At 46.3% G+C, this 23,439-nt stretch overlaps 2 protein-coding genes across 5 annotated transcripts in view; one reads left to right on the top strand and one right to left on the bottom strand.

Moving 5' to 3' along the window:
* The window catches only part of LOC140723084 (NACHT, LRR and PYD domains-containing protein 3-like), a 767,011-nt gene that overhangs the window by 524,932 nt on the left and 218,640 nt on the right, over positions 1-23,439 (bottom strand). The window lies entirely within an intron of this gene.
* Positions 11,703-23,439, top strand: part of LOC140723112 (NACHT, LRR and PYD domains-containing protein 3-like) — a 55,055-nt gene continuing 43,318 nt past the window's right edge. For 2 of the 4 annotated variants that reach the window (XM_073037742.1, XM_073037739.1), the window contains exon 1: positions 11,703-12,068. The gene's annotated coding sequence lies outside the window, so the exon portion shown is untranslated. Of the gene's footprint in view, positions 12,069-17,250; positions 17,829-18,640; positions 18,757-20,841; positions 20,914-23,439 lie in introns of those variants that run through there. The other 2 variants (XM_073037740.1, XM_073037741.1) reach the window with 2 other exon arrangements.

Raw genomic sequence — 23,439 nt, 5'->3', positions numbered from 1 at the left:
CCCGGCCAGCCACATCTGCACTAGGTGCGTCGAGCTGCAGCTCCTTAGGGACCGCGTTAGAGAAATGGAGATGCAGCTCGATGACCTTCATCTGGTCAGGGAGAGTGAGGAGCGATAGGCAGATAGTTACAGTGGGGCCTAGGGAGATAGACAATTGGGAAAGAGTTAGGAGAAGGAAGGGCAAGAGTCAGAGACTAGATAGTACCCCAATGGCTGACCCTATTAACAATAAGAACACCTGTTTGAGTACTATTGAGGCAACAGTCTACCTGGGGGAAGCAACAGTGGCAGTGCCTTTGGCACAGAGTCTGACCCTGTGGTGCAAAAAAGTAAGGCAACGAAGAGGATGGCAGCAATGACAGAGGACTTTATAGATAAGGAGTCAGACAGGCTATTCCGTGGATGCAGGAAAGAAACACCGATGGTTGTTTGCCTGCCAGGAGCCAGGGTCCGGGATGTTTCTGATTGCAAGCACGATATCCTGCAGTGGGAAGGAGAACAGCCAGAGGTTGCGGTACAATATAGGTAGGGCAAGGGAGGAAGTTCTGAAAACATATTACAGGGAATTAGGAAGAAAGTTGAGAAGCAGGACCTCAAAGGCAGTAATTTAACAGTTAGTACAGGAATAGAGAGAGGTGGAGGATAAATGCCTGGCTGAGGGATTGGTGCAGGGGGCAGGGATTCAGATTTCTGGATCATCGGGACCTCTTTTGGGGCAGGTGTGACCTGTACAAAAAGGACATGTTGCACTTGAATCTCGGGGGACGAATATCTTGGCGGGGAGGTTTGCTAAGGCTATTGGGGAGCGTTTAAATAGAATGGCTGAGGGTGGGAACCGAACTAAAGAGACTGAGGAAGAGGCAGCTTGGTCAAGAATAGAGAAAGCTAGGAGACAGTGTATGGGGGAGCATAGGCAGGTGATAGAGAAAGGACGCACTCAGACCGAAAGTTTGAGATGTGTCTATTTTAACACAACGAGTGTTGTGAGCAAAGCGGATGAGATTAGACCGTTGATCAGTACTTGGAGATATGATGTGGTGGCCATTACAGAGAATTGGATGGCACAGGGACAGGAATGGTTACTTTTTCAGATGCTTCAGAAAGGACAGGGAGAGAGTCAAAAGAGGTGGGGGCGTGGCACTGTTGATCAGAGATATTGTCACGGCTACAGAAAATGTGGACGCAATGGAGGGATTGTCTACGGAGTCTCTGAGGGTGGAGATTAGGAACAGGAAGGGGTCAATAACTTCACTGGGTGTTTTGTATAGGCTGCCCAATAGTAACAGGGATATTGAGGAGCAGACACGGAAAAAGATCCTGGAAAGGTGTAATAATAACAGAGTTGTCATGATAGGAGATTTTAATTTCCCAAATATCGATTGGCATCTCCTCAGAGCAAGGGGTTTAGATGGGATGGAGTTCGTTAGGTGTGTTCAGGAAGGTTTCTTGACACAATATGTAGATAACTCTACGTGAGGAGAGCCTGTACTTGATCTGATATTTGGAAATGAATCTGGTCAAGTGTCTGATATCTCAGTGGCATGGCATTGTAGAGATAGTTATCACAATTCTATCTCCTTTGCCATAGCATTGGTGAGGGATAGTAACGGACAAGTTAGGAAAGCGTTTTATTGGAGTAAGGGAAAATATGAGGCCATCAGGCAGGTACTTGGAAGCTCAAATTGGGAACAGATGTTCTCGGGGAAATGTACGGCAGAAATGTGGCAAATGTTCACGGGATATTTGCGTGGAGTTCTGCATGGGTAAGTTCCAGTGAGACAGGGAAAGGATGGTACGGTACAGGAACCGTGGTGTACAAAGTCTGTTGTAAATCCAGTCAAGAAGAAAAGAAGAGCTTACGAAACGTTCAAAAAAACTAGGTAATGATAGATATCTAAAAGATAAGACTAGCAGGAAGGAGCTTGAGAAAGAAATTAGGACAGCCAGAAGGGGCCTTGAGAAGGCCTTGGCAGAGAGGATTGAGGAGAACCCCAAAGCATTCTACAAATATGTGAAGAGCTAGAGGATAAGAAGAGAGATAATAGGACCAATCAAGTGTGACAGTGAGAAAGTGTGTATGGAACTGGAGGAGAAAGCAGAGGTACTTAATGAATACTTTACTTCAGTATTCACTTCGGAGAAGGATCTTGACGATTGTAAGGCTGACTTGCAGCGGGCTGAAAAGCTTGAGCATATAGATATTAAGAAAGAGGACGTGCTGGAGCTTTTGGAAAACATCAAGTTGGATACGACACCGGGATCGAATGAAATGTACCCCAGGCTACTGTGGGAGGCGAGGGAGGAGTTTGCGGAGTCTCTGGCCATGACTTTTGCATCATCAATGGGGATAGGAGAATTTCCAGACTACTGACGGGTTGCGAGAGTTGTTCCCCTTTTCAAGAAAGGTAGTGGAGGTAGCCCAGGAAATTATAGACCACTGAGGCTTACGTCAGTGGTTGGTAACTTGATGGAAAAGATCCTGGGAGGCAGGATTTATGAACATTTAGAGATGTATATTATTTTTAGAAATAGTCAGCATGGCTTTGTCAAAGGCAGGTCATGCCTGACGAACCGGATTGATTTTTTGGAGGATGTGACCAAACAAATTGATGAAGGTAGAGCAGTAGAAGTAGTGTATATGGAGTTTAGAAAGGCATTTGGTAAGCTACCCCATGTAAGGCTTATTGAGTAAGTAAGGAGGCATGGGATCCAAGGGGACATTTGTTTGTGGTTCAAGTATTAGATTGCCCACAGAAGGCAAAGAGTGGTTGTAGCTGGGTCATATTCTGCGTGGAAGTCGTTGACCAGTGTCGTGCCTCAGGAATCTTTCTGTAAACTCCACTCTTCGTGATTTTTATAAATTAACTTGATGAGGAAGTGGAGGGATGGGTTAGTAAATTTGCTGATGACACAAAGGTTGGAGGTGTTGTGGATAGCGTGGAGGGCTGACAGAGGTTACAGCAGGACATTGATAGAATGCAAAACTCGACTGAAAATGACAGATGGAGTTCAACCCAGTTTAGTGAGGTTGTTTTGTTTTGGTAGGTCAAATAGGATGGCAGAATATATTATTAATGATAAGACTCTTGGCAGTGTGGAGGATCAGAGGGACTTTGGGGCACGAGTCGATAGGGCACTCGAAGCAGCTGCGCAGGTTGACTCTGTGGTTAAGAAGGCGTATGGTGCATTGGCCTTCATTAATCGTGGGATTGAGTTTAGGAGCCGAGAGGTAATGTTGCAGCTATATAGGACCCTAGTCAGACCCTACTTGGAGTACTGTACTCAGTTCTGGTCGCCTCACTTCAGGAAGAATGTGGAATCCATGGACAGGGTGTAGAGGAGATTTACAAGGATGTTGACTAGTTTGGAGCGCATTCATTATGAGAATAGGTTGAGTGAACTCTGCATTTTCTACTTGTACCAACGATGAGAGGTGGCCTGATAAGTTTGTTCAAGATGAGGAGAGGCATTGGTCGTGTGGATAGTCTGAGTCTTTTTCCAAGGGTTGAAGTAGCTAACATGAGAGGCCCCAGTTTTAAAGTGCTTGGAAGTAGGTACAGAGAATATGTCAGGGGTACGTGTTTTACGTAGAGAGAGGTGAGTGCATGGATTGGGCTGCCGGCGACAATGGTGGAGGCGGATATAATAGGTTAGTTTAGGAGACTCCTAGATAGGTATATAGAACTAGAAAAATAGAGGGCTATGCTTAACCCCAGGTAAATTCTAAGGTAATGACATATTCGGCACAGCGCAGTGGGCTGTACAGCCTGTATTGGGTTGTAGGACTTCTATGCTTCTATGACGTTACCGGGAAAGTTGATGAAGACAAGACAGTGGATATAGTCTGCATTGAGTTTAACATGGTATTTGCCAAGGTCCCACGTGGGAGGTTCGTGAAGAAGTTTCAGTCGCTCAGGATCAATAAACTGTATAAGACACTGGTTTGGTGGGAGAAGCTGTGATGATGTAGCAGATGGTCACCTCTCTGACTGGAGGCCTGTGAACAATGGAGTGCTTCAGGGATCAGTGCTGGATCGGTTGTTCTTTGTCAACAATCTGGATGATAATGTGGTTAACTGGATCAGCAAATTTGCAGATATCGCCAAGATTGGGGGTGTACTGGACAGTGAGGAAGGTCATCATGATTTGAACGAGCTGTAAAAATGGGCTAAAGACGTCATACCCAATTTAACGCAGATAAATGCTAGGTGTTACAGTTCGGCAGGACCAGCCAGGATGGGACTTAAGCAGTGATTGATCGGGCATTGAGGAGTTTGGGGGAACGAACGCATTTGGGGTTACAGGTACATAATGCATTGAAATTAGCGTGACTGTTAGATAGAGTCGTACAGGAAACATTTTCCGACATTGGCATTCATAAATCTATGTATTGAGTTGAGGAGATGGAATGTTACATTGAAATTTTATAGGACATTGGTGAGGCGGACTTTGGAGTACAGTGTGCAGATTTGTTCACCTACCTGCATCAAAGATGTGAGTAAGGTTGTAGGAGTATTGAGTGATTTTACAAGGAAATTGCTGGGTCAGGAAGACCAGAGTTATAAGGACAGATTGAACAAATTGGAAGACTGAGAGATTTGACCCAGATATACAAAGTTATGGGGGGTATATGCAGGGTAAGTGCAAACATGTTTTTTTTTTCACTGAAGGTGAGTGGGACTGCAACCAGAGGTTATGGGTGAAGGGTGAAAGATCAAAAGTTTGAGGAACGTGAGCGGAAACTTCTTCGCTCAGAGGGTCGTGGAATGAGATGCCAGCAAAAGTAGTGCATGAGAACACGGTGTCACTGTTTAACTGATCGATTGGACGTTAGGGGTATGGTGGGCTCTGTCGTGGGGATTAATCAGTTGGATGGTCGGTGTATGGTGGATATGTCCCCGGTGTAGGTAGATGAGATTAATCATTTGGATCATAGGTGTATGGTGGGATATGACCCCGGCGAAGGTCGATGGGATTAATTATTTGGATGATAGGAGCATACTGGGTAATGCCCCAGTGCAGGTCGATGGGATTAATTATTTGAACGATAGGGATATATTGGATATTGCCCCAGCGCAGGTTGGTGGGATTAATTATTTGGATGGTAGGGGTATGGTGGCCTATGGCCCCAGCGCAGGTGAATGGGACTAATTATTTGAATGGTAGAGGCATAGTGGGCTATGACCCCGGTGCAGGTTGATGCATTAATCATTTGGATGGTAGGGGTGTGGTGGGCGATGTTCCCGGTCAGGCTGATGAGATTAGGCGGTTTAAGTTCCTCGGCCGAAGGACCTGTTTCTGTGCTGTACTTTTCTTTGACTCTATGTGTCCTTGATCTCCGATCCAGACAGCGATTGATTAAATAATGATCCAAAATAAATATCAGAAGTTGAATTATTCACACGTTTATTCCCCAAGAATATGCCAAAGGTGTAGATAAATTTAAAGTCGTTTCACTGTGACCCTACCCCAATGCCCCGTTCTCTTCCTCCTGCCGATCTTTCATAACCATGGAAACACACATGGTTCTGGAGGAACTCAGAAGGTCGGGCAGCATCTATGGAACTGAATCATTAATCGATGTTTCAGGCCCTGACAGCTCAGTGGAATTGGAAATGAAGGGGGAAAAGATCAGATCATTGATTTGGAAGATGCGGGTTGCTGTTCTGTTTGACTCTGAGCTCAGGGTCTGTGTGTAAACAGCAGCCTGTCCGGGCGCATTTCTCAGAACAGGGAGCGGCCTTTCTGCTGAAATCAGATCTAATCGGTTTGGCAATTCGCAGCTTGTCCGTACGCATTCCTCAGAACAGGGAAAGGCCTTTCTGCTGAAATCCGATCTAATCAGTTTGACAATTCGCTCTCCTTCGGGTGTGAACAAAGTCACTTTAATATTGCATTTAACCATTTCAGCTGTAGGGTAGAGTGATTTAAAGAAAATTACCTTGGGTCTCGAAACTGCAACGCTGCCCTGTTTGCTGCAAGTTCCCAGGATCTTGTGTTTATCTCAGACACGTATCCTCTGCAGTTGGGTTAAAAATAATCTTCAATGGTCTTTTAAATAAATCGGTCCATGGCATTCCCAATTGTGACTTTCCTTAATATGAAGAACATCACCCCGGAACTGGAACCTGCAACGCTCCCAGTTACAGATTCCTCGAATCATTTAAATGTTGTTGAGGTGAGGGTGAGGAGCAGGAGCAGAGTGAGGGGTGAACAGGATCAACAGGAAGCTGAAGATGAAGATGAGTGTAAGGGGTGGCAGCAGAGAGAGAGAGAGAAACACAGAGGGTGTGGGTTAGAGAGAAAGGGGTAGGGTGAGGGAGATAGAGCCTGAGAGGGGAGAGATAAAGGGAGAGAAATGGAGTGGGACGGTTGGTGAGTGGTTGAGTGAGAGGGGCAGAGAGGTTTGGAGATTGAAAGGAAGGGGAGAGAGGAGGAGATAGCGGGGATGGATGTGTGAGCTGAAGGGAGAGTGTGAGGGATAGGAGTAGAGACGGAGTGACGTTGTGTGAGTGAGGGAGAGGGGCTGAGGATTGTGAGATGAGAGAGGGGTTTGAGGGAGGATTATTGAGTATGTGAGGGTGCCGTTGTATTGGTGACCGACAGGGCAGTGAGCATGAGGGCTGAGTGATAGGGGAGGCGAGGAGAGAGGGTTAAGTAAAATGGGTGACAAGGGTGTGCAGTGTGGACTATGCAGTGAGGATGAAGGGTGACTGGGATGGGCGGGGAGGAAAAATGGGTGAGTGAGAATGCCGTCAATGAGAGGGGTTGAGGGAGGGCTTTGAGGCAGGAATGAAGGTGTGTGGTGCAGACAGCAGGTGAGAAAAGAGGGGTGAGGGTGAATGGTGGTGAGTTGGGAGGGAAGAGGGAGAGGAATAGAGAAGAGACCAGAGTGAAAGAGACATGGATGAGTGAGGGAGGCACTGAGCCTGGTCAGAATTATTAGACAAACTATTTATTCATTCACTGAGGCAAGGATGTTAGTCATGGTTTATCACAAGTCACGGAACAGATGCACAGTGAGGTTACGGTTCCCTGTCTCGCGATTCCACACGGGGAGTTCTGCCGCACACTGATCCCCGTCTCCAACCCAGAGCGGGTGTTTTACCATGCATGGTTTCCAATCTCCGCAACCCACATAGGGAGTATTACCGGTCACGATTCCCAGTCTCTGTATCTCATCAATCACCATATCCCATAGCGGGAGTTTTACCGTGCATGATTCCCAATCACCATATCCAATACCGGGCCTTCTGCTCTGCACGGTTCCCAGTCTCTGTGTCGATCTGTTAACTTGCCAAGCCCCATTGACATGCTCTCCATCCCCTACCATCTGTTCACTTATCCAAATTTATCAAACAGATATTGTTAGGACTGCAGACAAAGGCAAGGATTGCAGGCTAACCATGATGCGACTAATGTTCTGAGCTGCGTATGTTTCAATGTACGAAGTATTGAAGGAAAGGCAGATATGCTCAGGACATGGATCAGCACGTGGAATTATGACGTTCGTAGCCATTCGTGAGACTTGGTTGCAGGACGGGCGGGAATGACTGCTCTGGGTTTCCATTGTTTTAAATGCGACAGTCCATGTGGAATTAAATGGCGTAGGGGTGGCCCAGGAGGGCTAGTACTCCTGGAAAATGTCCCGGCAGTGCTCAGTCAGGAAAGACTGGAGAACTCGTCTAGTGAGGCTTTATGGGCAGAACTGAGGTATCAGAAAGATACGACCACATTAATGGGGCTGTATTACAGATCACCAACAGTCTGTGGGATTTAGTGCAGCAGATTTGCTGAGAGATTGCAGACTGTTGTAGAAACATAATTTGTGATGGTAGGTGATTTTATCTTTTCTCATATGGACTGGGACGTCCAAACTGTAAAATGACTCGATGTAATAATGGACCCTATACAGATTATAGAGGAGGAGTTATTTGCTGTCTCAAAGCACATTAGGGACAATGACTCTCCAGGACCTGACAAGGTTCTCCCTTGGATGGTGTGGAGGCAAGTGCAGAACTTGCAGGGCCCGAGCAGAGATCTTTAAATCATCCATAGCGACACGTGAGGTAGCGGAGGATTGGAAGATAGCTAATGTTGTTCCACTGCTTCAGAAAACCTCCAAAAATAAACCAGCAAATGAGAGGTCAGGAATCCTGATATAAGTAGTGGGAAAGTTATTGGAAGCTATTCTAAGGGACCAGATATATGACTATTTGGATAGACTTTGACTGATTTGGGATGATCAGCATGGCGTTGTGCGTGATAAGTTGTGTCTCAGCACTCTTATAAAAGACAAGACAGTGGATGTTGCCTACGTGGACTTTAACAAGGCATTTGCCAAGGTTCCACTTGGGAGCTAAGTCAAAAAGTTTCAGTTGCTCGACATTCAAAATAAGGCAGTAATTTGAATCAGACATTGGTTTGGTGGGAGAATCTGGAATGTGGTAGTAGATGGTTACCTGACTGGAGGCCTGTGAACGATGGAGCGCTGCAGCGATCAGTGCCGGCTCGGCTGTTCCTTGTAAACAATCTGGATGATAATGGGGTTAACTGCATCAGCAAATTTGAAGATAACGCCAAGATTGGGAGTGTAGGGATCAGCATGTACGGAACTGAATAATGTCGGTGCTTCAAGCAGAGAGCCATCAGTGAAATTGGAAATGAAGGGGTAGAGGACAGATTATGGATTGATTTGAAGGTTCGGGTTGTTGTTCTGTGAGACTCGGTGCTCAGCGTCTGTGTGTGAGCATCTCCCTGTTCGCGCACATTCCGCAGAGCAGGGAGCGGCCCTTCTGCAGAAAACAAATCCAACCGGTTCTGAAAAAAAAAACACTCTCATGCAGGCGCAAAGAAAGTCGCTTCAGTATTGTACTTAACCCTTTCTGCTGCAGGGAAGAGGGAGATAATCTCTAGCATGATTTAAAGAAAATTACCCAGGGTCTGGAACGCGCAGCATTGCCAGTTGCAGCTGTTGCCCTGTTTGCCGCGAGTTTCCAGCCCTTCATGTTTATCTCAGACTCGAATCATCTGCAGTTGTTGCTCTGTTTGCCGCGAGTTTCCAGCACTTCATGTTTATCTCAGACTCGAATCATCTGCAGCTGTTGCCCTGTTTGCCGCGAGTTTCCAGCACTTCATGTTTATCTCAGACTCGAATCATCTGCAGCTGTTGCTCTGTTTGCCGCGAGTTTCCAGCCCTTCATGTTTATCTCAGACTCGAATCATCTGCAGTTGTTGCCCTGTTTGCCGCGAGTTTCCAGCCCTTCATGTTTATCTCAGACTCGAATCATCTGCAGCTGTTGCCCTGTTTGCCGCGAGTTTCCAGCCCTTCATGTTTATCTCAGACTCGAATCATCTGCAGCTGTTGCCCTGTTTGCCGCGAGTTTCCAGCACTTCATGTTTATCTCAGACTCGAATCATCTGCAGTTGTTGCCCTGTTTGCCGCGAGTTTCCAGCCCTTCATGTTTATCTCAGACTCGAATCATCTGCAGCTGTTGCCCTGTTTGCCGCGAGTTTCCAGCACTTCATGTTTATCTCAGACTCGAATCATCTGCAGCTGTTGCCCTGTTTGCCGCGAGTTTCCAGCCCTTCATGTTTATCTCAGACTCGAATCATCTGCAGCTGTTGCCCTGTTTGCCGCGAGTTTCCAGCCCTTCATGTTTATCTCAGACTCGAATCATCTGCAGCTGTTGCCCTGTTTGCCGCGAGTTTCCAGCACTTCATGTTTATCTCAGACTCGAATCATCTGCAGCTGTTGCCCTGTTTGCCGCGAGTTTCCAGCCCTTCATGTTTATCTCAGACTCGAATCATCTGCAGCGGTTGCCCTGTTTGCCGCGAGTTTCCAGCCCTTCATGTTTATCTCAGACTCGAATCATCTGCAGCTGTTGCCCTGTTTGCCGCGAGTATCCAGCACTTCATGTTTATCTCAGACTCGAATCATCTGCAGCTGTTGCCCTGTTTGCCGCGAGTTTCCAGCCCTTCATGTTTATCTCAGACTCGAATCATCTGCAGCTGTTGCCCTGTTTGCCGCGAGTTTCCAGCCCTTCATGTTTATCTCAGACTCGAATCATCTGCAGCTGTTGCCCTGTTTGCCGCGAGTATCCAGCCCTTCATGTTTATCTCAGACTCGAATCATCTGCAGCTGTTGCCCTGTTTGCCGCGAGTTTCCAGCACTTCATGTTTATCTCAGACTCGAATCATCTGCAGTTGTTGCCCTGTTTGCCGCGAGTTTCCAGCACTTCATGTTTATCTCAGACTCGAATCATCTGCAGCTGTTGCCCTGTTTGCCGCGAGTTTCCAGCACTTCATGTTTATCTCAGACTCGAATCATCTGCAGCTGTTGCTCTGTTTGCCGCGAGTTTCCAGCACTTCATGTTTATCTCAGACTCGAATCATCTGCAGTTGTTGCCCTGTTTGCCGCGAGTTTCCAGCACTTCATGTTTATCTCAGACACGAATCATCTGCAGCTGTTGCCCTGTTTGCCGCGAGTTTCCAGCACTTCATGTTTATCTCAGACTCGAATCATCTGCAGCTGTTGCCCTGTTTGCCGCGAGTTTCCAGCCCTTCATGTTTATCTCAGACTCGAATCATCTGCAGCTGTTGCCCTGTTTGCCGCGAGTTTCCAGCCCTTCATGTTTATCTCAGACTCGAATCATCTGCAGCTGTTGCCCTGTTTGCCGAGAGTTTCCAGCACTTCATGTTTATCTCAGACTCGAATCATCTGCAGCTGTTGCCCTGTTTGCGCGAGTTTCCAGCCCTTCATGTTTATCTCAGACTCGAATCATCTGCAGCTGTTGCCCTGTTTGCCGCGAGTTTCCAGCCCTTCATGTTTATCTCAGACTCGAATCATCTGCAGCTCTTGCCCTGTTTGCCGCGAGTTTCCAGCACTTCATGTTTATCTCAGACTCGAATCATCTGCAGCTGTTGCCCTGTTTGCCGCGAGTTTCCAGCCCTTCATGTTTATCTCAGACTCGAATCATCTGCAGTTGTTGCTCTGTTTGCCGCGAGTTTCCAGCACTTCATGTTTATCTCAGACTCGAATCATCAGCAGCTGTTGCCCTGTATGCCGCGAGTTTCCAGCCCTTCATGTTTATCTCAGACTCGAATCATCTGCAGCTGCTGCCCTGTTTGCCGCGAGTTTCCAGCACTTCATGTTTATCTCAGACTCGAATCATCTGCAGTTGGCGTGAAAATAGGCTTCATGGATCTTCCGAATAAATCGGTCCATGAGACCTCCCCCGGCAAAACATCTGGCCATTTGGAATGGCTGGAAACAAATTCCACAAGTATTTCCGGCGGGGTGTGAATCAACAATCACTGCTTGCGAAACGAAACCCGCTGTTAACCGTGGGCGAGGGGGTTCTTGTGACAACAGTTGTCCGGATGGAAATGCAATAATCTCTCAGTGATAGAGTTAATAAATGAATGTTAATAAATTCCCCTGAATCGAGAGGCCCTGAGTAAATCTTTGATCAGATTTATTACAGTTCATTGTGAATATATATAGTCGAAGGTGTTTGGATTAATTTCAGCAGAAAGGCGGCTCCCTGAAAGACGTTTGAGCTGAAATTGTACCTACGCCGGGCAGTCCTGTTTCCACACAGGGGGCGGAGCTCAGATCCTCCCAGAACACGGACTGGATCAAATCCGCAGCCTGGGACTCGCTGAGTTAAACAGAGAAACTCCGCCTCACTGGTTGTGATGAAAGAAAAAGGAGAGATCCATACGGAAATCCGGACAGAAAGGTTAACGCAGCCTGTTTGTTTTCCTCTTCAGGGTTGCTACATTGACCCCACTCCCGCCTCCTCCCGCTATCAGACCCGTCCAGAGCCGGTGAGAGTTCGTGTGACCCGGACTGCGGCAGTCCCGCTTTACCCCGGCTCACCCGGCCCTGTCCATCTGTAATGAGCGACGGACACATCACAGCCGAGTGGCCTCGGGAGCAGCAGCTCAGACTCAACTCTCCGTACAGGGTGAGCACACCGGTGCAGGACCATTAGCGATCACCCGGGAAGTCAGACTGTGATTCCCTGGGGCCACACTGAACGCCGTCCGGTTAAACATCAGAGGTAAGTGTTGTCTATGACTCTACACAACTATTCAGCGTTTACACCGAGAATCGGCGTTGTTCGGGATCGGGAGTGAATTTAGTGGGAGAAGGGAGTCCTGACATGTTCATGTTAACGAGTCAATTACTATCCAAATGGATCAAGAGAAACGTGAGTGCGAGCAGAAGAAATCTTTCACCCCGGTAGTGACACGTGAAACATCCCTCGGGGCAGTGACTCGTCACCGATCTCTCTCAAACAAGAGGAAAATGCAAATGCTGGATATCCGAGCAACACACACAAAATGCTGGAGGAACTCTACAGGTCAGGCAGCATCTATGGAAAAGAGTACAGTCGACATACGAGATCCCAGTAATGTTCTTTACATTGTGCCTTTGGTTCTATTGCTCTTCCCTGTGGAAGAAGGGGTTAAATGCAATATTAAACTTTCTTCACGCTTGAATGACGGTGTTTTGTCGAACCGGTTTGGATTTGATTTCAGCGGAACGGCCGCTGCCTGTTCTGAGGAATGTGACGGACAGGCAGATGCTTGCTCGCAGACCCTGAGCACCGACTCTCACAGAACAACAAGCCGCACCTTCCAAATCAGTCAATCATCTGCCCTCTTCCCCTTTCCAGTCCAGTCCTGATGATGGGACTCGGTCCACAGCATCGATTGCTTACACCCATCAGTAAATGCTGGCTAACCTGCTGAGTTCTCCCAGCACTCTTGTGTGTTGCCATGGTTACGTGTGGGGTTGTGGGCGGGATTATTTGTAAGAAACGGTACACAGTATTTATACTCTCAGAAAATCTTGTGGAATTGACTTAAGAATAATTCAGCTTCGGATATCTATTTCGGATCTTTATTTCCAAACAACAAGTTGTCTCTGCATTGAATCAGCGATCAAGGAGATACTTGTTTTTTGAGCCACTTCTGGCGGCTTTGCTTTTTCTGTTCCCAGTGTTAGAATTTTTTGAGGTTGTGACTAAACACATTTATGAAGGAAGAGCAGTAGATGTAGTGTATATGCATTTCAGCAAGGCATTTGATAAGGTACCGCATGCAAGGATTATTGAGAAAGTAAGGAGGCAGGGGATACAAGGGGACATTGCTTTGTGGATCCAGAACTGGCTTGCCCACAGATGGCAAAGAGTGATTGTAGCCGGGTCATATTCTGCATGGAGGCCGGTGACCAGTGGTGTGTTTCGGGGATCTGTTCTGGGACCCTTACTCTTCGTGATTTTTATAATTGACCTGGACGAGGAAGTAGAGGAATGGGTTATTAAGTTTGCTGATGACACAAATGTTGGCGGTGTTGTGAATACTGTGGAGGTCTGTCAGAGGTTGCAGCGGGACATTGATAGGATGCAGAACTGGGCTGAAAAGTGGCAGATGGAGTTCAATCCAGATAAACGTGAAGTAGTTCATTTTGGTAGGTCTAATATGATGGCAGAATATAGTATTAATGGTATGATTTTTGGCCCTGTGGAGGATCAGAGGGATCTTGGGGTCCGAGTCCATAGGACGCTCAAAGCTACTGCGCAGGTTGACTCTGTGGTTAAGAAGGCATTTGGTGTGTATTGGCCTTCATCAATCGTGGAAATGAATTTAGGAGCCAAGAAGTAATGTTGCAGCTATATAGGACCCTGTGTTCAGTTCTGGTCTCCTCACTACAGGAAGGATGTGAAAACCATAGAAAGGGTAAAGAGGAGATTTTCAAGGATGTTGCCTGGATTGGGGAGCATACCTTATCAAAACAGGTTGAGTGAACTCTGCCTTTTCTCCTTGGAGCGATAGAGGATGAGAGTTGACCTGATAGAGTTATATTCAATGGTGAGATGCAGTGATCGTGCGGATAGTCAGAGGATTTTTCTCAGGGCTGAAATGGCTGCCACAGGAGTGTACATGTTTAAGGTGCTTAGGAGTAGGTAAGAAGAGATGTCAGGGGTAAGTTTTTTTTTACACAGAGAGTGATGAGTGGTGTAATGGGCTGCCGGCAACGGTGGTGGAGGTGGATAAGATAGGCTCTTTTAAGAGACTTTTAGATAGGTACGTGGAGCTTAGAAAAATCAAGGGTTATGGGTAACCCTAGTAATTTCTAAGGTAGGGTAAATGTTCGGCAAAACTTTGTGGGCCGAACAAAGTATTGTGCTGCAGGTTTTCTATGTTCCATGTTTTTCAATGTTACTTGTTCGCACGATTGACATTTTACAGGTTAAGTAAAGTTTAAGAACTGCTCTAGAACAATGGCACCTGTTTCATAGCAAGGATGCGGGATCTGTGCAGCAAACACCTGTTCCGTTTTCATAATTTCTAATTTCAGACAGATACATCTATTGTTCATGTGTTGATTGAGGGTGTTTTGAACTCCTCTCCTCAATGGCCGGTGGAAGCAAAGCCTTTGATTCTGTTGAAGGCCGAGAATCTTGATAAACTGTGGGTTACAGGGATGGAGATGGGCGAATACGGAATGGAATTTTAGATCAGATCATCCGTGCTTTCATTATCTGCAGCATCAGTTTTGAGGGATGTGTGGTCCAGTTATGCGTACGGTATTGGAATGTCGACTGGAAAAACTCTGAACATTCAAATAATGTAAGCTGGTATAATGACTGCATTCGAAGAGAGATATAATTTTATTTATATGGTGAGCTGAAAACAAGCATTAAATTGATGAACGATTTACCTCCAACTTTGTGCTTTAAGTATGTGCCCCAGCTACGTCAGGGGATTCAATTTATGACCAACTCGGTGAGTTGGACAACACGGTGTTGGACCGACAGGAAAGCTCCCAATTCCATGTTAATCCTCCTGCAGACTCCATGTGTCTTTCCACGACCCCAACACAGAGCTCACAGTAACATTAGAGGTTGGGGGACCTCGGATGGCCATGACTGGCCATAGGTCCCCACGGACACACCATTTGCCGGTAGCCGGACGGACAATGGAGAGGGTTCAGCTGTCCGGTCCTTTCTCTGTGACACTCCCGATCTCCACATCAACTCCATCTGTCTGTCTCTGGGAGAATTTTAACAATTAATAAACATAATTCCTCTCAGCGATCAGCTGTCTGAGTGATTCCCTGACTCTGAGAGGAAGGGGTATCTATGGTCCTCATTGTCAGGGTGTTGAGTTTACCAGGAGACAAAGACTGCAGGGACGAGAGGTTTTCTGGTGACTAATACACTGTGTGTGGACCCCTCTGGCAATTCTGGTTTACATTTGTAGAACCGATGTTTTTCCAAATACTGAACAGCGAAATACTGCACTGATTAATCTACTCGAAATCAGATCAGCCGAGATAGTTCTTCCAAATCAGTCGGGACTTTGTGACCAAACTCAAGACAAATAGCACGCTGCCCACTCCAACAACGGCACAGCCGGATGAATCCCAGGATTGATTGAAAAAAGAATAAATGGCCATCCAGGTGTTTTAAAAAACAAGTCTCTCCCACACCAAGATCTGACGACACGAGTGTGGTACTTTACGTCACACACGTAGAAACATAGAAAGCCTACAGCACAATACAGGCCATTCGGCCCACAAAGCTCTGCAGAATATGTCCTTACCTTAGAGCTACCTAGGGTTGCCCATGGCCCTCTATTTTTCTGAGCTCCATGTACCTATCCAGGAATCTCTTAAGTAATCCTATCGTATCCGCCTCCACCACTGTCGTCGGAAACCCATTCCACGCACTCACCACTCTCTGCGTAAAAAAACTTACCCCTGACATCTTCTCTGTACTGACTTCCAAGCACCTTAAAACTATGCCCTCTCGTTGTAGCCATTTCAGGCCTGGGGGGGAAAAAAGCCTCTGACTGTCCACACGATCAATGCCTCTCATCATCTTATATGGCTCTATCAGGTCACCTCTCATCCTCCATCTCTCCAAGGAGAAAAGGCCGAGTTCACTCAACTGCACTGCCTGGCTGGCTTTGAGATGTGTTAACGGCTGAGGTAACAATCACGTCATTCCACCCCCACCGTCACTATCAACAGAGTATTTACAAACTACGTTATTTTCATTGATGCGAAGAGATGTCAATCACTGGTTACACCCAACTGCAGAGGCGGACCAGCCGAGAGGGTGGTACCACCTGGGAGACGGGTCTCCCGCTTCCGTTCTGAACTTCCTGTCAAAGTGGAACAAACTGCAAACTAAATGACCCCCTTTTTTATTTATCTCCATTTCCCTCTGAGGGAAGTTGGGGGCGTTTGTGAACCGTCTTCTGCAGCCGGTGTCTGATGTATGTTTGAGAAGCAGGAGGAGACCGCTTGTCCATCGTCTTGCTGCCGGACCCCGGAGTGGGAGAGATCCCGCCTGAAGAAGTAGGTTCAGTGATCTATTCTGATCATTCTGATCTTCAGTGATACAGTTTTATCCGTTGCAATCCTTTTGCTCGGATCCTGTTTGTGGAATTCTCAATAACTCTCTTCACCTTGTCTATCAGAGGAACTTCATGCCTTCTTTTAGCTGCCCGGATTTCTTTTCTTGCACTTACTATACTCCATAGGAATCTCATTTGATCCAACTTGCCATTCTCTGCCATGCACCTCCTTTCTTCCTTTAACCGGCGCCTCAATAATTCTTGCATATCAAGGTGCCTACGCTTGTTATCCTTACCTTTCATTCTGCCAGGCACTTGCAAGCTGGTAGTCTCCAAATTCCGTTTTTGAAGGCATCACACCTTGCAAGTACACTTACGCCACAAAGCAGCAGCCTGTCTCAATCCACACTTGCCAGATCCATTCTGACACCATCAAAATTGTGCTTTCTCCAATTCTGTATATTTAGATGCATATTATTGGCATCGTGGTCACTGGATGCAAAGTGTTGCTATGCACAAATTTCTGTCCCCTGCCCTGCCTCATTCCTTCATAGCAGATTCGGTATTGCAAGCTTACTGTTGGGACTTCTGCGTACTGATGAAGGAAAAGTTCTTTGACACACTTGACAAACTATCCCACCTGGTCCATTTACAATATGAGATTCCCAGTCATTATGTGGAAAGTTAAAATCACCAAGTGTAACAACCTTAAGCTTCTTGCAGCAATATACGATCTTACAAATGTGTTCCTCTAAATCCCCGGGACTGTCGGGTTGTCTTTAGTATCGCCCCATTACCGTGGCCATAACTTACTTATTTCTCATTTCCACACAGAATGCCTCATTAGTCGGGTTCTACAATTTGTCCTGACGGAGCACTGCCGTGACATTTTCTCTGACTGGTAACGCCACCCCTCCTTCATTAATCCTCCCCCCTCTGAAACGCCTTAAATAATTTGATCTCGAAATAGCTGTGCTGGGTGTGGAGTGTTTGAGCTGAAATTCGCCCCGCAGCGGACAGCCGCGTTGACAAAGAGGGTGGAGCCTCAACCTGTCTGGATCAAATCACAGCCTGGGATTGGCTGGCTAAACCGGAGAAGCTCCGCCCAGCGAGTTGGAAAAGTGCGATCGACACGGAAATCCAGACAGAAACTTCTTGCGACCGTGAGGGAGCGTTCACACAGCCTCTGTAATTCTGTCTGTTTTTGCTGTATTTGTCCTAGTCCCCTCTCCTCCCACTGACCGACCTGTACTAGGCTGGTGAGGAGGTGTGGGATCAGAACTGCGGACGGCTTCATTTACCCCGGATCATCCGGACCTGCCTATCTGTAACGAGCGACTAACGCATTCTAACCGAATCGCCCCGGGAGCAGCAGCACCGACTGAATTCTCGGTGCATGATCGGCTATCCAGGACCGCGCTGAACTCCGTCCGGTATCAACGTCAGAGGTAAATGTTGTCTCCGATTTTGCAGATCAGTGAGCGTTTACAGCGGGGCTCGGCTATTGTTCGGACTGTGAGCGAACAAGGGGAGAAGGGAGTTCTGACAAGTTCAATGAACTAGTTATTGACCAAATGCATTAAAAGAAACGACGTCGTCACCTTCAGTCATGCACATTTTCTATTGTACTGAGTCAGTGCAGATGAACCTTGCTCACGGATAATAATATCCAAAATGTCCCACAGGGTAGGGGCCGGGTCCCTTCTCCGATTTCTTTCTCTCTCTGTCCTCCCCCCCCGCCCCCCCTCCTCACACACACACACACACACACACACACACACACACACACACACACACACACACACACACACACACACACACACACACACACACACACAATAAAAACTCACCACTCAGAATAACAGACCGACCGTGAAATTTTACTGTTTTACTGTCCGGGACGTCGCAGTGGAGAATGCCACAGAGCAATTTATTTAATTAACTCACAAAATATGATATTAAAATTACAAATGATGGGAGTTTGGGGTAAAATTAAATGCTGGAATCTCACAAACTCTGGTAGCAATTGCAACAAATATTCATTCAGATTGCAGACACTGTGGGACTTCTTTTTTTCTCTACCATCTGGTGTTTGTTGCTTTATTTTCTGTAACAGAATTAAATACAATATTAAGGCAACTTGGTGCAGTTGAAGTGGAGTGTCGAACTGGTCTGTTTGGTTTCAGCAGAGAATCCGCCCTGCGGACAGGCAGCAGCTTGACACAGAGAAACCCGCGCTGTGAGTCTCACCGACCAGCAACCCGGCCCCTCCCCCGCAGCTACTAACTGAAGTCCGTCTGATTGTCTGATATGAAATTGGAAGAAAACGACTTGAAAATATATCCACACGGAGACTGAACATTCTTGGTGAATTAGGTGGGAATAATTCAGCTTCCGATATTTATTTATTTATATTTATTTATTTCAAATCATTCTGTGTTTTGGATTCGTGATCAATAGCTCATTCGCTCCATTTTAACCCCCTTCTGTCAGCGATTGTATTTGTGATCCTGCAGTTTCCTGTCAGCGCCATTGAGATTTTCCACAGTTTATGTCAAGATTAAAAACAGATCTCTAACCAGGGTTTACGTTTTCAATGTAAGCGTTTGAAAAACCTGTTTAGACAACACGATTTCAATTTCCAATACTTGTCATTTCAGATGTTTGAGACTGTGTTTGTTGTGGGTGTTTCGAAATGATCACGCTGACATCCTGTAGCAGCAAAGATTTTGATTCCTTTCAAGGCCACGGCAGACAGTAAAAAGGTGGTGTGACCGGTTACAGAAAGAGGCAGGCGGCAGGCGGGATTGCGGAGCGAAAACCATGATTTTATTGCACGGGGTAGAAGGCTGGATGGGATGAGTGGCCGATTTATGCGTGGTATAGTTACAGTAAAGCTCTGACTCCAGAGTTATTGTAAAACAATTTAAAAAGTACGGACTATCACTCATCCAAATTACCTGTCTCTGAACCAAAAACAAACATTGCAGTAATTAAATCAACCAGAGTTCTAACAGAGCTTATAAGCAACAATGGACCCAGCAGCGATCCCCGAGGAACCCCACTAGTCACTGGTCTCCGGTCAGAGGACCAAAACATTTTCTACCGCTTACTGGCTTCTCCCAGGAAGCCGATGCCGAAGCTATGTTACCATCGCTTCCTTAACGTTAAGCCACTGAAGCTTCTTGACCAACCTCCGATGTGGGAATCTGCCGAATGACCTGGTATTTTTTTCTAAATTATACTAATTATTTTTCATTCGGTGAATTACCTCTTCCTTTTCCCCCCGGAACAGGAAGTGTCACGTTGTTCCAGTCTGATAATTCATGAATGACATTTGTGATTATTCGCTCACAGTTGCACTCAGACCCCATTCTCTGGCTTACAGTGTGTTTGCAGAATTCACGTTTATATACCCTACTACTGCACCCCTTTCGCCACGAGAATTTTGATATAAAGGTAGAAATGATGCAAAGTGGGTGTTATTGTAAATCAATGTTAGCAGGGAAATGATGCTACGAAAGGAGTGAACACCAGAGAGTCTGCAAGAGATGTTTGAGATTTGGAACAGTTCTCTAACCGGGTGTTACAATTGCAAAGCTAGCGCGCGAAAAGCTGTTCAGGCAACATGAGTTCCCTTTTATCAGAACTTGCCGTTTCCGATAAATGTTCGTTGTTCTCTCTTTGAGAGTGTGTTTATTCTGGGTCTTTCAGAGCTGATCTCCTGAAAGTCCTGTAGAAGCAAAGACTTTGTTTCTGTTCAAAGGCTCGATACACAGCAAACAGTGGGGGGGGGGGGGGGGGAGTGTGACCACTTACAGAAAGCAACCGGCGGCATTGCGGAACGAAAGCCATGAGTTCACTACTTGGGGCAGAAGGCTCGGTGGGGTAGTGGCCAATTTACTCCTGCTATGTTTACAAGAAATGTTATGACTACAGACTGATTGTAAACCAATTTAATGAGGTCGACCAAGCCTCAATAGTTTTCTTTACTATTCAAAAAGGGGAAAATAACTGTTTCGAGGATGATTGCACTGGCGTGGATGTTATGTAGCCTCTTCCCTGATGGACTGATGTGAGTGGGACAAACAGTCCCTGACCAGGGTGTGTGGGACCTTTAATGATATTATGGTACTTTTCCACCATTTTTCTGTGAATATGTGCTTGATGGCAGGTCGGACTTGCTTGGGAGTTTGGATTTGCAATCGTGTGAGCAGAGTGGACAGCAATGGTCTCAGCACAAGGCTGAGGGTCACAGAGGTTGACGACGATGGGAAGACAGAACCAGCTGTGCACCCTGACTGTCTGTCGTCTGTTGGTTAGAAAGTCCACCACCCGGTTGCACAGTGGTGTCTTTGGACGGAGGCATGGGAATTTGTTCACCAAGGTTTGTGGGACAACAGCGTTGAATGCCGAAATGAAATCCAGAAACAACATTTTGACCTAATTGTCTTTTTTTAGGCATGTCAGGCCAAGGAGAATGAGAGATGCAATGCCATCTGCCACTTAGCGATTCAGTCGGTAAGCAAACTGGTGAGTGACCAGTGAACAAGGATTGGAATTTTTGATATGTGCCACTATCAGCCGTTCAAAGCACTTAATGCTGATTGGCGACAACTCCACTGGGCAGTAGGTCACTTTGTTCCGAATATGTAGGGTTCCTTGGTACAGGGATAATGGTGGTTGATTTGAAGCACGTGGGAACAGCAGCCTGGATGAGTGAAGTGTTGACGATAGCTGTGAAGACATCAATGTGCACATGTACACTCTTTCTGCGAGCTCAGCCTGGACGCTTTCTGGCCAGAGTCCTCATTAACTTTGCTGTTACCGACATTGGATGCTCAGCTGTGAGGGTAGTGGCTTTCCTGTCTGGCTTGTGTTTGGAATGCCAGGGAGGGGGGCATCATTGGTACAGTCAAGCCTTACGTAGTCTATAAACCCTTGATGCCCAGCCACATACACCAGTGTTCGTTTCCCAGGTTTAGTGAGTCCGAACTGAAGGGCACAGATACAGTAGCGCAGAGAGATCAAATAGACCTGCGAGTTAATCTCAATTCATACGAAGGATGAATAACTCTGATAGGCAGAAGGGTGCAGAGTGGCCCCTGCCCCGCCCCCCCCCCCTTTTGGAGAATCGCAAATCACTACTATTTCGATGCTGCTACCGAGGAAGTAAGAGAGACAAAAGGAAATCTGCCAGGGCAGTTGTTATTGATAACAGCTCATGAAAGAGAATGAGAGCGAGAGAGAGACAGCTAAGAGACACAGCTAAGGAGGAACGTCTCCTACTGACAAAAGAGGAGATTTAATGCTATTGTCTTTTGGAGAAGGATTGGTTACTTGGTACTGTTCTGTTCATTGAAGTCCCTCAGGGAACAGCCAGAGTGGGCTGGTTTGATGGGTTACGTCATTCAAACCTGATTGACACCTGAGACCCCGTGAGTGGGGATAAAAGTGAGGTCCGGGGTAACATCCCTCAGACGCACAGGAGAAACGCTAGTGAGCATCAGAAACCCACGAGACAGGGTGGGACATCGGAGACCGAACGAAGGGTCGGTAAATTTTAACTCAGTGTTTTATAGCGAGGCCGGTGGGGGCTTGCGTGTGTGTCCACCCTTGCCTGGGTGACGAGTCCACCACGGAAGAACGGTCTAGCTAAAGGACGGAGGGGTCACATTTGAATGGCCACAACAATGACACATCGACGGATCGAAATCATAAAGGAAGGTTGGCAATGACCATAGCTGTTACTGTTTGAGCACTCTCTTTCTCTCGTCTCTCTCTCTCTCTCTCTCTCTCTCTCCAAGTGCAACACATCGACCGACAACTACCGCAGTCTGCATGAAAAGAGCTGAACTTTATATTTCCATCTGACAATTCATTATCCCCTAGACAACGATAGTGCTTGTTTTAGTATTGATTACTATTATATCCACACTTTTAGGTTTAGTATTGCTAGGTTTAGTATATTAGGTTTAGTATATTATCTGTATATTTGCATTGATATTGTTTTGTATATTTTTACTATTAAACACTGTTGAAAATAGTACCACCAGACACCAACGGACACTTCTATCTTTGCTGGTAAGACACCCAGTGACGGGGTTCATAACAAAATACACAGAGGCAGTGAGTACGTGGAGTGAGCTGTTCAGTGTTTGCATCGTTGGTTATCTACCGCGGGTTCAGTATCCTCACCGTGTTTGGAAATTCACACTCACCATCGCCTGTCTGTGAGCAGCTGTTTATTAAAAAAAAAACACTGGATGCTGGAGACCTGAAATCAAATCAAAAAAATGTTCAAAGCCATTTCGATACAGGGTGTTGGACCTGAAAAATCATTTTTCCACAGATGATCTTTATCTGTTGAATATTCATTTCGTTTTTAGCTTTTTAGTACATTGCTTTGGAAGGGGTTAAGTCTCTTGGGAAGCGCAGTTGAGTGGAACTGGGAAATTTGGTTGAAAACTATCAGGTTGAATCTGTGTTGATGCCACCCAATGTGGAAAATGGGAAAGATGTGCTAAACTCTCGGTGTGGGTTGTGACCCAGTGAGGTTGGGTCCCGGGATAGATGCCACTATTTTTTTAACCAGATAAAATTAATTCGGGGATCAAGTTTCCCGGGTTTATGAAATGATCTGTTAGTATTTCTGTTCTGTGCTCAGATATTTGACTCTATAGTTCCTTTGGAAGAAAAGCAGGGAATTGAATTTCCATTCTGTCCCTCACAGGGTGAGCCTGTGATTAAACATGTTGTTTTGTGATTGCACCAGTAGAAATAGACCAGGGTTTCAGAATTCAATTCACATTTGGAAATTCCCCCTCACTCTCACCTGTCTATCTGCCAGCAGGAGTCAAAGTGAAACTCAAGATGCTGGAGATAGAACAGAACATGGAACAGTACATCACAGGAACCGTTCCTTCGGCCACAATGGTGTGCTAAACCAGCTAAAAAAGATATCAAGCCCCCCCCAAAAAAAAACTAATCCGTCCGACTTACACAATATCCATATCCTCTCGATCTTCCTCACACCCATGTGCCTATCTAAACGTGTCT

The sequence above is a fragment of the Hemitrygon akajei genome, unplaced genomic scaffold, assembly GCF_048418815.1.
Source record: "Hemitrygon akajei unplaced genomic scaffold, sHemAka1.3 Scf000100, whole genome shotgun sequence".
Lineage (NCBI taxonomy): Eukaryota > Metazoa > Chordata > Chondrichthyes > Myliobatiformes > Dasyatidae > Hemitrygon > Hemitrygon akajei.
The sequence above is the reverse complement of the archived record's forward strand: the minus strand, read 5'-3'. Positions and strand labels throughout refer to the sequence as shown.